Genomic DNA, 12,991 nt, shown 5'->3' on the forward strand with positions numbered 1-12,991 from the left:
TTAGAGGATTGTGGGTAATTCCTTTTTTTTTATCTTTATGATTCTTTGCATTATGTTGAATGCATGTTTTAAAAAAAATTAAGTATATTTTCTATATTAGTATTAAGCAGCTTGTTGTGCCATGAGGTGAAATGGATCATGATGAACGGATATCAAAACCATCAGGCAAAATGATGTTCAATGATGAGACAACCCATTCCCACATATTAAACTTCTAATGGTAGAAGCCAATACAGTATGCTGCAAAGCCTGCTTTAAAACCCCTGCTGGTGGACTGAGCACTGTGCTCAACAATGCCTGCCAAAATGGGTTAAACTGGTAAATTATCAGATACATAAATGTTAAGTATTAAAATAGTCCAGAACAAGTGAACTAACACTGCCCTTGACAGGATTTGAAACACCATAATAGTGTTTAGAAGCTTTAGAGAGAGAAAATTACACCCAAAGAGAAGGTATCTAATTCTGCACTAAACAGAACTCGAAACACCAAAATAGTGATTTCAAGGTGTTACACAACACTTGATTAAGTGGTGTTACAACACATTATGTAATGTTTCAAAACATCTCAGGATGATGTGTTTCAATACTCCAGCAAAGTTAAGGTTTCTTCTCCTTCACGTTGGTGGCAGCTCAGTTGCCACTAGTTTTGGTGGTACAAACACTAACAGTGTAGAGACAGCTGGGCAATGCAAGCATTATGTCCATTAACATACTTAATACTGTGCATGTACTATCATACTCTAAGTAATTGGAAACATCAGGATAACTCAGGATAAGACAACAGCATGTTTTGACTCATGCAGAGAAGATAAGCAATCAAGAAAAATGTTTCCTTTCACAGAATGCATCATGCATTGTAATCCCTGTCCCATGGAGTAATACTGTTCAATGCATTTATATTCAGTAACAGGGATTGCAATATTTATTCAACCGGATGTTCACTTTTACATGTCATTCATTTATTTCCTGGTAAAAATAATGCAAATGTATATTCCCCCAGATTATATAATGTTGATCAGCATTTAGATCAGGCAGCTAAGGATAATCAGTCAGCGGATAGGGATGATGTCATGACTAGTGATTGCAGGCATCTGTCATCTGTCAAGATCTAAAAGGGGATAGATACATTTACAGAAGGGACACAAAACAACACTTACTGTTTTCCTGAGACACCTAACACTTAGAAGATAGCTACTGTACTTCTGAGAGATTTACAGCATAGTATTTATTGGTTCTTAATCTCTACAAGTGTTGAAAAACCACATGCCTTGTCGTTACATGTACTGTATCTCTACTGTTGGAGGAGAATAGCACCTTTCTCGGATGAAACCACAACCGTTTGTTCTGCATGGGGGGATTGCTTCCCACAGCATGCCCTGGCAACTGTTAACAAACACTTGCCTTCCACTCAAATTGTCTAACATGTGATTTAAAGTGAGATTTTCTTTTTGCCCGAGGGCTCACTGCAGGATTTTATTTTAAAACATACCGCTCAACATTTACATTACATTCAGTCATCTAGCAGACACTTCCAGAGCGACCCACAGGAGCAACCAGGGTCAAGCGCCCCTCCCAAGGGCACGTCAACAGATCTCCCAAATCAAATCGGGGACCTGAACCAGCGACCTATCAGCCACCAGCCCAAGCTCCCAAACGCCAGGCCACCAACCATCCAAGATCCCCCACAGTTCTGAGAGCTGACCCTCAACCATCCGAGACCCCCTCACAGTCCCCTCCCAAAAAAGCCTCCCCCTACGCATCACACGGTGGAGGAGTTGGATGTTCCAGTGGGAGGAGGACATCAACGAGCGCATAGAGATGGCCCGGCGCTCTGTCAACCAGCTGGTGTTTGCATATCTCTGTGACAGGCGCATCCCAACAATCCGCCACTGTGCCATAAATCACTGTATCCCTGGGCAGTACCGTAGGGCAGGGTTTCCCAAACTCGGTCCTGGAGCCCTCCCCCTGTGTGCACCAGTTTGGGAAAATCTGCCGTAGTGATGACATGCATCTCAACGACCTCTTCCTTGAGAGTCTGAGAGCTGGTCTCTCCTCCGTTCTAGCAAGACACACTCAAAAGTACACACCACCACACTCACTGCCACTTGCCTGCCTCTCCATGAACCCAGAGCCACCTAATACATTAAAATAAGTGTGTGTATTGGGAGGGGGCTCTCAAAACTATAAACGAAAGAATGGTCAAAATATCTCCTCCGGGAGGCGAACCCGCAATGTTCTGATCCACAATTGGTAAATGTAACCATTACACTATGAATCCTGTTCTTAACATGTTGACCCTCGACAGACAGATCTTTTACATGTCTGGAAGCATTCGTTCCAAAATTATATTGTTCATTCACTCAGTAGTGATTGCAGGTTTACACACTGAAAAGTAATTTGACACTGTGTTGATCATTCAGCACACATTTGGATTATAATAATGTCAAGACAGCAGGAGAGGGAGTTTACGACGGAGCTGGAATTTTCGACACCTGTTTGAATAAGCCATGCTGTCAGTTCGGTAAGTTGATGCTAGCATGCACAACTGAGGTTCTGTTTACATGTGCGTTTGGGGTTCAACCATTTACTATATGCGGTTCAACATAGCTAACTTACTGTTTCTTAACAAAGTAATTTATTTTCTCGGCTATGGTTTGTGTTGTGGTCTTGGTTGTTCTTAGTCGAGGAAATGTAGCGTAGCTAACTGCAGTGTTTCTCCTCTCTGAAATCTGGCTACCTCGTCTTAATGTTACTATAGCTTACACTGTGCAATTCAAACGAATGTGATAATGTGGCAGTTTTCCCAAGTTTGGTGGTTTTAAACTTAACATAACTAATAATAGTTATGGTTTGTGTAAGAAAGTATTATATATGTTGGTGCATGAACTGGCCATATACAGTTGAAGTCGCAAGTTTACATACACCTTAGCCAAATACATTTAAACTCAGTTTTTCACAATTTCTGACATTTAATCCTAGTAACAATTCCCTGTCTTAGGTCAGTTAGGATCACCACTTTATTTTATGAATGTGAAATGTCACAATAATAGTAGAGAGAATGATTTATTTCAGCTTGTATTTCTTTCATCACATTCCCAGTGGGTCAGAAGTTTACATACACTCAATTAGTATTTGGTAGCATTGCCTTTAAATTGTTTAACTTGGGCCAAATGTTTCGGGTAGCCTTCCATAAGCTTCCCACAATAAGTTGGGTGAATTTTGGCCCATTCCTCCTGACAGAGCTGGTGTAACTGAGTCAGGTTTGTAGGCCTCCTTGCTCGCACACACTTTTTCAGTTCTGCCCACTGTCAGGAGCTGATGTGGATGTGGTGTAGGAGTCAGGCGCAGGACACAGAGGCCTAGTCCAACAGACTTTACTTGTCATAAAGTGACAAAATACAAAATACGGGCCTCGAACAAACAGAGGCAAGCGATTACGCAAACTGTGCGTAAAAACACCAAAACAAATAAACAGAGCAGAAACTCGCAGCTCCTACGGACAGGCGGACAATAACACACAACACAAGACTAACCAAACGAGAAACTTATAGGAGACATAATCAACCAAACAGGAAACAGGTGTACACAATCAGACAAAACCAAACAGACATCGAAAACATCAAACGGTGATAGCTAGTACTCCGGGGACGACGACCACGCCAAGCCTGCCCGAACAAAGAGGAGGAGCAGCCTCGGCCGAAACCGTGACAGTACCCCCTTGACGCGCGGCACCAGCCGTGCGTCGACCCGGCCTCGGGGACGACCAGGAGGACGCGGAGCAGGGCGCGTAGGGTGTCCACGGTGGAACTCCGTCAGGAGAGACGGGTCTAGGATGTCTCTCCTCGGCACCCAGCACCGTTCCTCCGGACCATACCCCTCCCACTCCACGAGATATTGGAGACCCCCCATCCGACGTCTCGAATCCAAGATGGACCGAACTGTGTACGCCGGAGCCCCTCGATGTCCAGTGGGGCGGAGGAGTCTCTCTTATCTCATTGTCCTGGAGTGGACCAGCTACCACCGGCCTGAGAAGAGACACATGGAACGAGGGGTTAATATTCTTATAATCAATAGGCAGTTGTAACCTGTAACACACCTCGTTCAATCTTCTCAGGACTTTAAAAGGCCCCACAAACCGCCGACCCAGTTTCCGGCAGGGCAGGCGGAGGGGTAGGTTTCTGGTAGAGAGCCAGACTCGATCACCAGGTGCGTACACCGGCCCCTCACTGCGGTGGAGATCGGCGCTCGCTTTCTGACGACGGATGGCCCGCTGCAAGTGGACGTGTGCAGCGTTCCACTTCTCCTCCGAGCGCCGCACCCACTCATCCACCGCAGGAGCCTCGATCTGGCTCTGCTGCCACGGTGCCAGAACCGGCTGGTAACCTAACACACATTGGAAAGGGGTTAGATTGGTTGAGGAGTGGCGGAGAGAGTTCTGGGCCATCTCTGCCCAGGGGACATACCTCGCCCACTCCTCCGGCCGGCCCTGGCAATACGATCTAAGAAACCTACCCACATCCTGGTTCACACATTCCACCTGCCCATTACTCTCCGGGTGGTAACCCGAGGTCAGGCTCACCGAGACCCCCAAACGCTCCATAAACGCCCTCCAGACTCTGGAGGTAAACTGGGGACCTCGATCAGACACTATATCCTCGGGTACCCCGTAGTGCCGGAACACGTGGGTGAATAGTGCTTCGGCGGTCTGTAGGGCAGTAGGAAGACCCGGCATTGGGAGCAGACGACAGGCCTTAGAGAACCGATCCACAACGACCAGTATAGTAGTACTCCCCTGTGAGGGGGGAAGGTCTGTGACGAAATCCACCGAGAGGTGAGACCATGGTCGTTGTGGAACGGGCAGGGGTTGTAACTTTCCCCTGGGCAGGTGTCTAGGCGCCTTACACTGGGCGCACACCGAGCAGGAGGAGACATAAAAACCTCACATCCCTGGCTAACGTTGGCCACCAGTACTTAGCGCTAAGGCAGTGCACAGTCCGGCCAATACCAGGATGTCCAGTGGAGGGTGACGTGTGAGCCCAATATATCAGTCGATCCCGAACCTCGAGCGGAACGTATGTCCGACCCACCGTGCACTGTGGAGGACTAGGGTCGGTACGCAACGCCCGCTCGATTTCAGCATCGACCTCCCACACTACTGGTGCCACCAGACAAGACTCCGGCAGTATGGGAGTGGGCTCAACGGACTTCTCCTCCGTGTCATACCGCCGAGACAGTGCGTCTGCCTTACCATTCTGGGACCCAGGGATGTACGTGATCTTAAATACGAACCGGGCTAAAAACATGTTCCACCGCGCCTGGCGAGGGTTCAATCTCCTAGCTGCCCGGATGTACTCCAGGTTACAGTGGTCAGTCAAAATGAGAAAAGGGTGTTGAGCCTCCTCAAGCCAATGCCTCCACACCTTTAGGGCCTGTACCACGGCTAACAGCTCCCTGTCCCCTACGTCATAATTTCGCTCCGCCGGGCTGAGCTTTTTGGAGTAAAAAGCACAGGGGCGGAGTTTAGGTGGCGTGCCGGACCGTTGCGAAAATACGGCCCCAATACCGGCCTCTGACGCGTCAACCTCTACCTGAAATGGTAAAGCGGGATCCGGATGCGCCAGCACCGGAGCCGAAGTAAACAGGTCCTTCAGTCTCCCAAAAGCCCTGTCCGCCTCGGCTGACCACTGTAAACGCACCGGACCCCCCTTCAACAGAGACGTTATGGGAGCTGCCACCTGTCCAAAACCCCGGATAAACATCCGGTAGTAATTTGCAAACCCCAAAAACCGCTGCACCTCTTTAACAGTGGTTGGCGTTTGCCAATTACGCACGGCTGACACTCGGTCAACCTCCATCTTCACCCCTGACGCAGACAACTGATAACCCAAAAAGGAGATCGACTCCTGGAAAAACAGACATTTCTCTGCCTTGACATACAGGTCGTGCTCCAACAGCCTCCTCAACACTCGGCGCACCAGGGCTACATGCTCGGCTCGGGTAGAAGAGTACATAAGAATGTCATCAATGTACACAACCACACCCTGCCACTGCATGTCCCTGAAGATCTCATCTACGAAGGATTGGAAGACTGAAGGAGCGTTCATCAACCCGTATAGCATGACGAGATACTCGAAATGACCTGAGGTGGTACTAAATGCTGTCTTCCATTCATCGCCCCCTCTAATGCGCACCAAGTTGTATGCGCTCCTGAGATCTAATTTTGTGAAGAAACGCGCCCTGTGCAATGACTCCGTCATAGTCGCAGTCAGTGGGAGTGGATAACTGTATTTCACCGTGATCTGATTGAGACTACGGTAATCAATGCACGGGCACAAACCTCCATCCTTCTTCTTCACAAAAAAGAAGCTTGAGGACGCAGGGGAAGTGGATGGCCGTATGTATCCTTGTCTCAGAGATTCGGCTATGTAAGTCTCCATAGCTCTCTTCTCCTCTTGAGACAGAGGATACACATGGCTCCGTGGAAGCGCTGCTCCTGCCTGGAGGTCTATCGCACAATCTCCCTGCCTATGAGGAGGCAACTGCGTCGCCCTCGATTTACTGAACACGATTGCCAAATCCTCATACTCAGGGGGAATGTGCAATGCGGGTACCTGGTTTGGACTCTCCACCGAGGTCGCCCCCACGGAAACACCTAGACATCGCCCCACACACTGGGCAGACCACTCCTTAAGAGCACTCTGTTGCCACGAAATAGAAGGATTATGGGTAATCAACCAGGGAAGCCCCAACACCACCGGATACGCAGGAGAGTCAATCAGATATAGCTGAATAGTTTCCTCATGACCCCCCTGCGTCCTCATCCCAAGTGGCGCTGTGACCTCCCTAATCAACCCCGATCCCAAGGGACGGCTGTCTAAAGCATGGACAGGAAATGGGGCGTCGACTGGAAGAAGGGGAATTCCTAGTTTTAAACAAAAATGTTGATCAACAAAATTCCCAGCTGCGCCTGAATCTACTAGCGCCTTATGCTGGGAAGAGGTGCAACCTGTGGAAAATGTACAGGTAAACAGACGTGCACAACAGAGAGCTCTGGGTAAGTGGGACGCCTACTCACCTGGAATGACTCCCCAGTGTGTGGCCTGTCGTCCTCTCCCCTAGGAGACCCTCCCCAGCACCTGGCCGCAGTGTGCCCTCCACGGCCACAGTTGGTGCAGGGGACAGCCCCCCTCGGGCTCCTCCTCCTCCTCTCTCTAGCGCCAGCACCTCCGAGCTCCATAGGGCTCGGCTCGGATGCGCTGGAGGGTGGAATGGACGACCCCCACTCGGAACGTCCGCGGGTTGCCAGAAGGGTGTCAAGCCGGATGGACATGTCCACCAGCTGGTCGAAGGTGAGGTGGGCATCCCTGCAGGCCAACTCTCGACGGACGTCCTCCCGTAGACTACATCGGTAGTGGTCGATGAGGGCCCGATCATTCCACCCTGCATCCGCCGCTAGAGTCCGGAACTCCAGGGCGAACTCCTGTGCACTCCTCGTCCCCTGTCGGAGGTGGAACAGACGCTCCCCCGCCGCCTTCCCCTCAGGTGGATGGTCGAACACTGCCCTGAAGCGGCGGGAGAACTCCGCGTAGGTGATGGTGGCGGTGTCTATTCCCCTCCATTCGGCGTTGGCCCACTCCAACGCCTTGCCGGTGAGACAGGAGATGAGGGCGGAGACGCTCTCGTATCCCGAAGGCGCCGGGTGTATGGTGGCCAGGTAGAGTTCCACCTGCAGGAGGAACCCCTGACACCCGGCTGCGGTACCATCATATGCCCTCGGGAGCGAGAGCCGAATACCACTGGGTTCCGGTGCTGGAAGAGGAGGACTGGCCGATGGTCGGCTATGAAATGCCAACTGAGATTTATTCCTGATTATTATTTGACCATGCTTGTCACTTATGAACATTTTTGAACATCTTGGCATGGTTCTGTTATAATCTCCACCCGGCACAGCCAGAAGAGGACTGGCCACCCCTCATAGCCTGGTTCCTCTCTAGGTTTCTTCCTAGGCTTTCGCCTTTCTAGGGAGTTTTTCCTAGCCACCGTGCTTCTACACCTGCATTACTAGCTGTTTGGGGTTTTAGGCTGGGTTTCTGTACAGCACTTCGAGATATTAGCTGATGTAAGAAGGGCTATATAAAATAAAATTGATTGATTGATTGATGGTGATGGTAAGGTGTGCGGAGGTGTGGGCACCTCTCCGGTGACCAAACGGCGCATAGTGTTAGACACCTCGTTCATGGCGGCCCCAAGTTGCCGGATCATGGTGTCCTGATCGCTGATCCGTTCCTCCAGCGACTTGGGTGCCGCCGCTGCTCCTGCTGACTCCATGGGGGTGTGTTATTCTGTCAGGAGCTGATGTGGATGTGGTGTAGGAGTCAGGCGCAGGACACAGAGGCTTAGTCCAACAGACTTTACTTGTCATAAAGTGACAAAATACAAAATACGGGCCTCGAACAAACAGAGGCGAGCGATTACGCAAACTGTGCGTAAAAACACCAAAACAAATAAACAGAGCAGAAACTCGCAGCTCCTACGGACAGGCGGACAATAACACACAACACAAGACTAAACAAACGAGAAACTTATAGGAGACATAATCAACCAAACAGGAAACAGGTGTACACAATCAGACAAAACCAAACAGACATCGAAAACATCAAACAGTGATAGCTAGTACTCCGGGGACGACGACCGCCGAAGCCTGCCCGAACAAGGAGGAGGAGCAGCCTCGGCCGAAACCGTGACACCCACACATTTTCTATAGGATTGAGGTGAGGGCTTTGTGATTGCCACCCCAATACCTTGACTTTGTTGTCCATAAGCCATTTTGCCACAACTTTGGAAGTATGGTTGGGGTCATTGTCCATTTGGAAGACCCATTTGCGACCAAGCTTTAACTTCCAGACTGATGTCTTGAGATGTTGCTTTAATATATCCACATCATTTTCCTTCCTCATGATGCCATCTATTTTGTGAAGTGCACCAGTTCCTCCTGCAGCAAAGCACCCCCACAGCATGATGCTACCACCCCCGTGCTTCACGTTTGGGATGGTGTTCTTCGGCTTGCAAGCAACCCCCCTTTTCCTCCAAACATAACGATGGTCATTATGGCCAAACAGTTCTATTTTTGTTTCATCAGACCAGAAGACATTTCTCCAAAAAGTATGATCTTTGTCCCCATGTCCCGTAGTCTGGCTTTTTTATGGCGGTTTTGGAGCAGTGTCTTCTTCCTTGCTGAATGGTCTTTCAAGTTATGTCGATATAGGACTCGTTTTACTGTGGATATAGATACTTTTGTACCTGTTTCCTCCAGCATCTTCACAAGGTCCTTTGCTGTTGTTCTGGGATTGATTTGCACTTTTTGCACCAAAGTACGTTCATCTCTAGGAGACAGAACGCGTCTCCTTCCTGAGCGGTATGACGGCTGCGTGGTCGCATGGTGTTTATACTAGCGTACTATTGTTTGTAAAGATGAACGTGGTACCTTCAGGCGTTTGGAAATTGCTCCCAAGGATGAACCAGACTTGTGGAGGTCTACAATTTCTTTTCTGAGGTCTTGGCTGATTTCTTTTGATTTTCCCATGATGTCAAGCAAAGAGGCACTGAGTTTGAAGGTACGCCTTGAAATACATCCACAGGTACACCTCCAATTGACTCAAATGATGTCAATTAGCCTATCAGAAGCTTCTAAAGCCATGACATCATTTTCTGGAATTGCCCAAACTGTTTAAAGGCACAGTCAACTTAGTGTATGTAAACTTCTGACCCCACTGAAATTGTGATACAGTGAATTATAAGTGAAATAATCAGTCTGTAAACAATTGTTGGAAAAATTACTTGTGTCACGCACAAAGTAGATGTCCTAACCGACTTGCCAAAACTATAGTGTGTTAACAATAAATGTGTGGAGTGGTTGAAAAACAAGTTTTAATGACTCCAACCTAAGTGTATGTAAACTTCCGACTTCAACTGTACGTTAGCCTTACGTTGGCTAAGGTTACTTAGCTAACTAAAGTTAATTGGCTATCGTTACAGCCAAGGACGTTCGCTAGTTTGTTTGTGCATATTTGTTTGTACTCCGAATACACACGTGTCTAGATCAGCAGTTTACACATGATGACTTCAGCCTTATGTGTAAAAACTTACTTGGCAAAATATAGCTAGCTACTAAAATATGGTTAGCTACCTTGCCAATATTAGCTCTCATCTGACTGGTACAGTGTTATGTTAGCTAGCTAGCTACTTAGCTAACCAAAAAAAACACATTCATTAGCTGGCTACCTTTATTTGCCTGTTCGTTAGCTAGCTAGCTAGCTTTCAGCTCACTGGTGTTAGCTAGCTACAAAGGCTAGCTGATGGACTTTGTACAAGCAAGCTAACGTTAGCTAGGTTAAATTAGCTAGTTAGCTATCTAGCTAATTAAAATATATGTTTGCATTTATAGATTAACCTCAGCTTGAATACCATCATATAGCTAGCTATATACAGTAGCTTAGTTTTGTTCACATACACTTCTTATGACTGGCAGCATGGTGCAAGCAACGGTGTTATTGCCTAGCAAATAACTTTTCAGAAATGCTACAAAAAGTTAGCAAATCATTGTTTCTTAATGGACGAAAGTGTGCACGTGAGAGTGATTAATTATAAAAAATTTAAAAACTGTTGCACTAACACATTTTGTCAATCCGGCATTTTTAAAGTCCAATTTGTCACTTTATGGGTGCTATTTTCTCGTTTTAATTCGAAGTCTAGCATTTTAGCTAGGTAGGCGCAAGAAATACTCTTAAAACTCAATTGCTAACGATCCTGTTAAAATATCCGGTATGTGGTTCTCGGTAATGGACGGACGGCTCATGACGAGAGGCGGGTAGTTTGTTGTGTACCTCCAATCAAGTTGATTTGCAAATTTTCATTGGGATTGGTGTCATATTGCTTCTATATCTGCATTGCTTGCTGTTTGGGGTTTTAGGCTGGGTTTCTGTATAGCACTTTGTGACATCTGCTGATGTAAAAAGTCCTTTATCAATCAAATTCGATTGATTGAGATAAGATGGTAGGGATATTTGAATATAACAGCTTCAATCAATGCCTATATATTGTGGGGGCTATCACCCCACAATAATTACAGCATATTGGATGACTGTCATTCATATTCTATTCACCCAGCTCAATGTAACATCGATAGGTTTAGGCTACTACATGATACTCCAATTTTCCCTATACAAATCATGAGGTTGCTACAACCTAGCCTATGAATGAAAATGTACCACATAGGTGCACAGGTCGAGAGAAACATTTTAGTAATCAAGTTGACAGACAGTGACACTTTCAATACCGCCTTGCACACTCTTGCCTGCATCTATCTGATCTAGGGTGTAATCATTAGTCCGACAATTGCAAACAAGAGTTTCTATTGGACAAAGTCAGGTATGTTTATCCCTGTTTCATTCCGTTTAGGAAACATTTTTCAACAGAATTGGCGGAATTATTACACCACACAAACAGAGTTCACTTTGATAGCCACATACAAACAACATGATAATTTTGCTCGTTGTAGAATTCCTTCTTGCATCTACATTTTTCTCAGATTATTACCAATCCCACAAGGTATGACTCCAAACACCCAGAAAAGGCTACAAATAATCCTGATAGGTATCACTCTGGTGTTTTCTGTAATGACCTTAGTGATCACTGTTTTACAGCCTGTGTTCGTAATGGCTGCTCAGTGAAACGACCTGTCCTGATTTGTCATAGACGCTTGCTAAAAAACTTTAATGAGCAAGCCTTCCTTCATGACCTGGCCTCTGTAAATTGGTATAGAATCAGCTTGATCCCCTCTGTCGAAGACGCTTGGACCTTCTTTTTTTAGATTTTCTGTGGTATTGTTAACAAACACGCCCCCATAAAGAAAATGAGAATAAAAAACAAGATCAGCCCCTGGTTCAAACATGATCTGGCAGAGTTACTCCACCTCAAGAATTCCATTTGGCGAAAGGCTCGGTACACGCATACTCAGGCTGACTGGCTCTCCTTCAGGCAAATTAGAAATAAGTACAATCAGGCTATCCAGAAGGCCAAAGTTACTTTAAAGAGCAGATCTCTCTCTGTGGGTCTAAGGCCAAGAAGTTCTGGAAAACGGTTAAAGACCTGGAGAATAAACCCTCCTCCTCACAGCTGCCCATGTCCCTTAATGTTGATGATGTGGTTGTTACTGACAAGGAGCACATGGCTGAGCTCTTTAATCACCACTTGATTAAGTCAGGATTCCTATTGCCCGTCCAATATTTCTTAATCTCCCACACCTTCTAATGTAACTAGCCCCGATGCTCCTCCCTCTTTTTCCACTGCCCCGCTACAAAGTGTTCCCATGCAGACGGTCACTGAGTCCGAGGTGCTAAAGGAGCTCCTTGAACTTGACTCCAAAAAACCATCTGGGTCAGATGGTTTAGACCCTTTCTTCTTTAAGGTTTCTGCCCCTATCATCGCCAAGCCTATCTCTGACCTTTTTAACCTGTCTCTCCTCTCTGGGGAGGTTCCCATTGCTTGGAAGGCAGCCACGGTGCATCCTTTATTTAAAGGGGGAGTTTAAGCTAATCCTAACTGCCAAATTCTATTTTGCCCTGTTTATCAAAAGTGTTGGGAAAACTTGTCAATAATCAACTGACTGGCTTTCTTGATGTCTATAGTATTCTCTCTGGTATGCGATCTGGTTTCCGCTCAGGTTATGGATGTGTCACTGCAACTTCAAAGGTCCTAAATGATGTCACCATTGCCCTTGATTCTAAGTAATGTTTTTTATTGACATGGCCAAAGCTTTTGATACGGTAGACCATTCCATTCTTGTGGGCCGGCTAAGGAGTATTGGTGTCTCTGAGGGGTCTTTGGCCTGGATTGCTAACTACCTCTCTCAAAGAGTGCAGTGTATAAATTCAGAACATCTGCTGCCTCAGCCACTGCCTGTCACCAAGGGACTACCCCAAGGCTCGATC

This window comes from Coregonus clupeaformis, chromosome 36, assembly GCF_020615455.1.
Source record: "Coregonus clupeaformis isolate EN_2021a chromosome 36, ASM2061545v1, whole genome shotgun sequence".
Taxonomy (NCBI): Eukaryota; Metazoa; Chordata; class Actinopteri; order Salmoniformes; family Salmonidae; genus Coregonus; species Coregonus clupeaformis.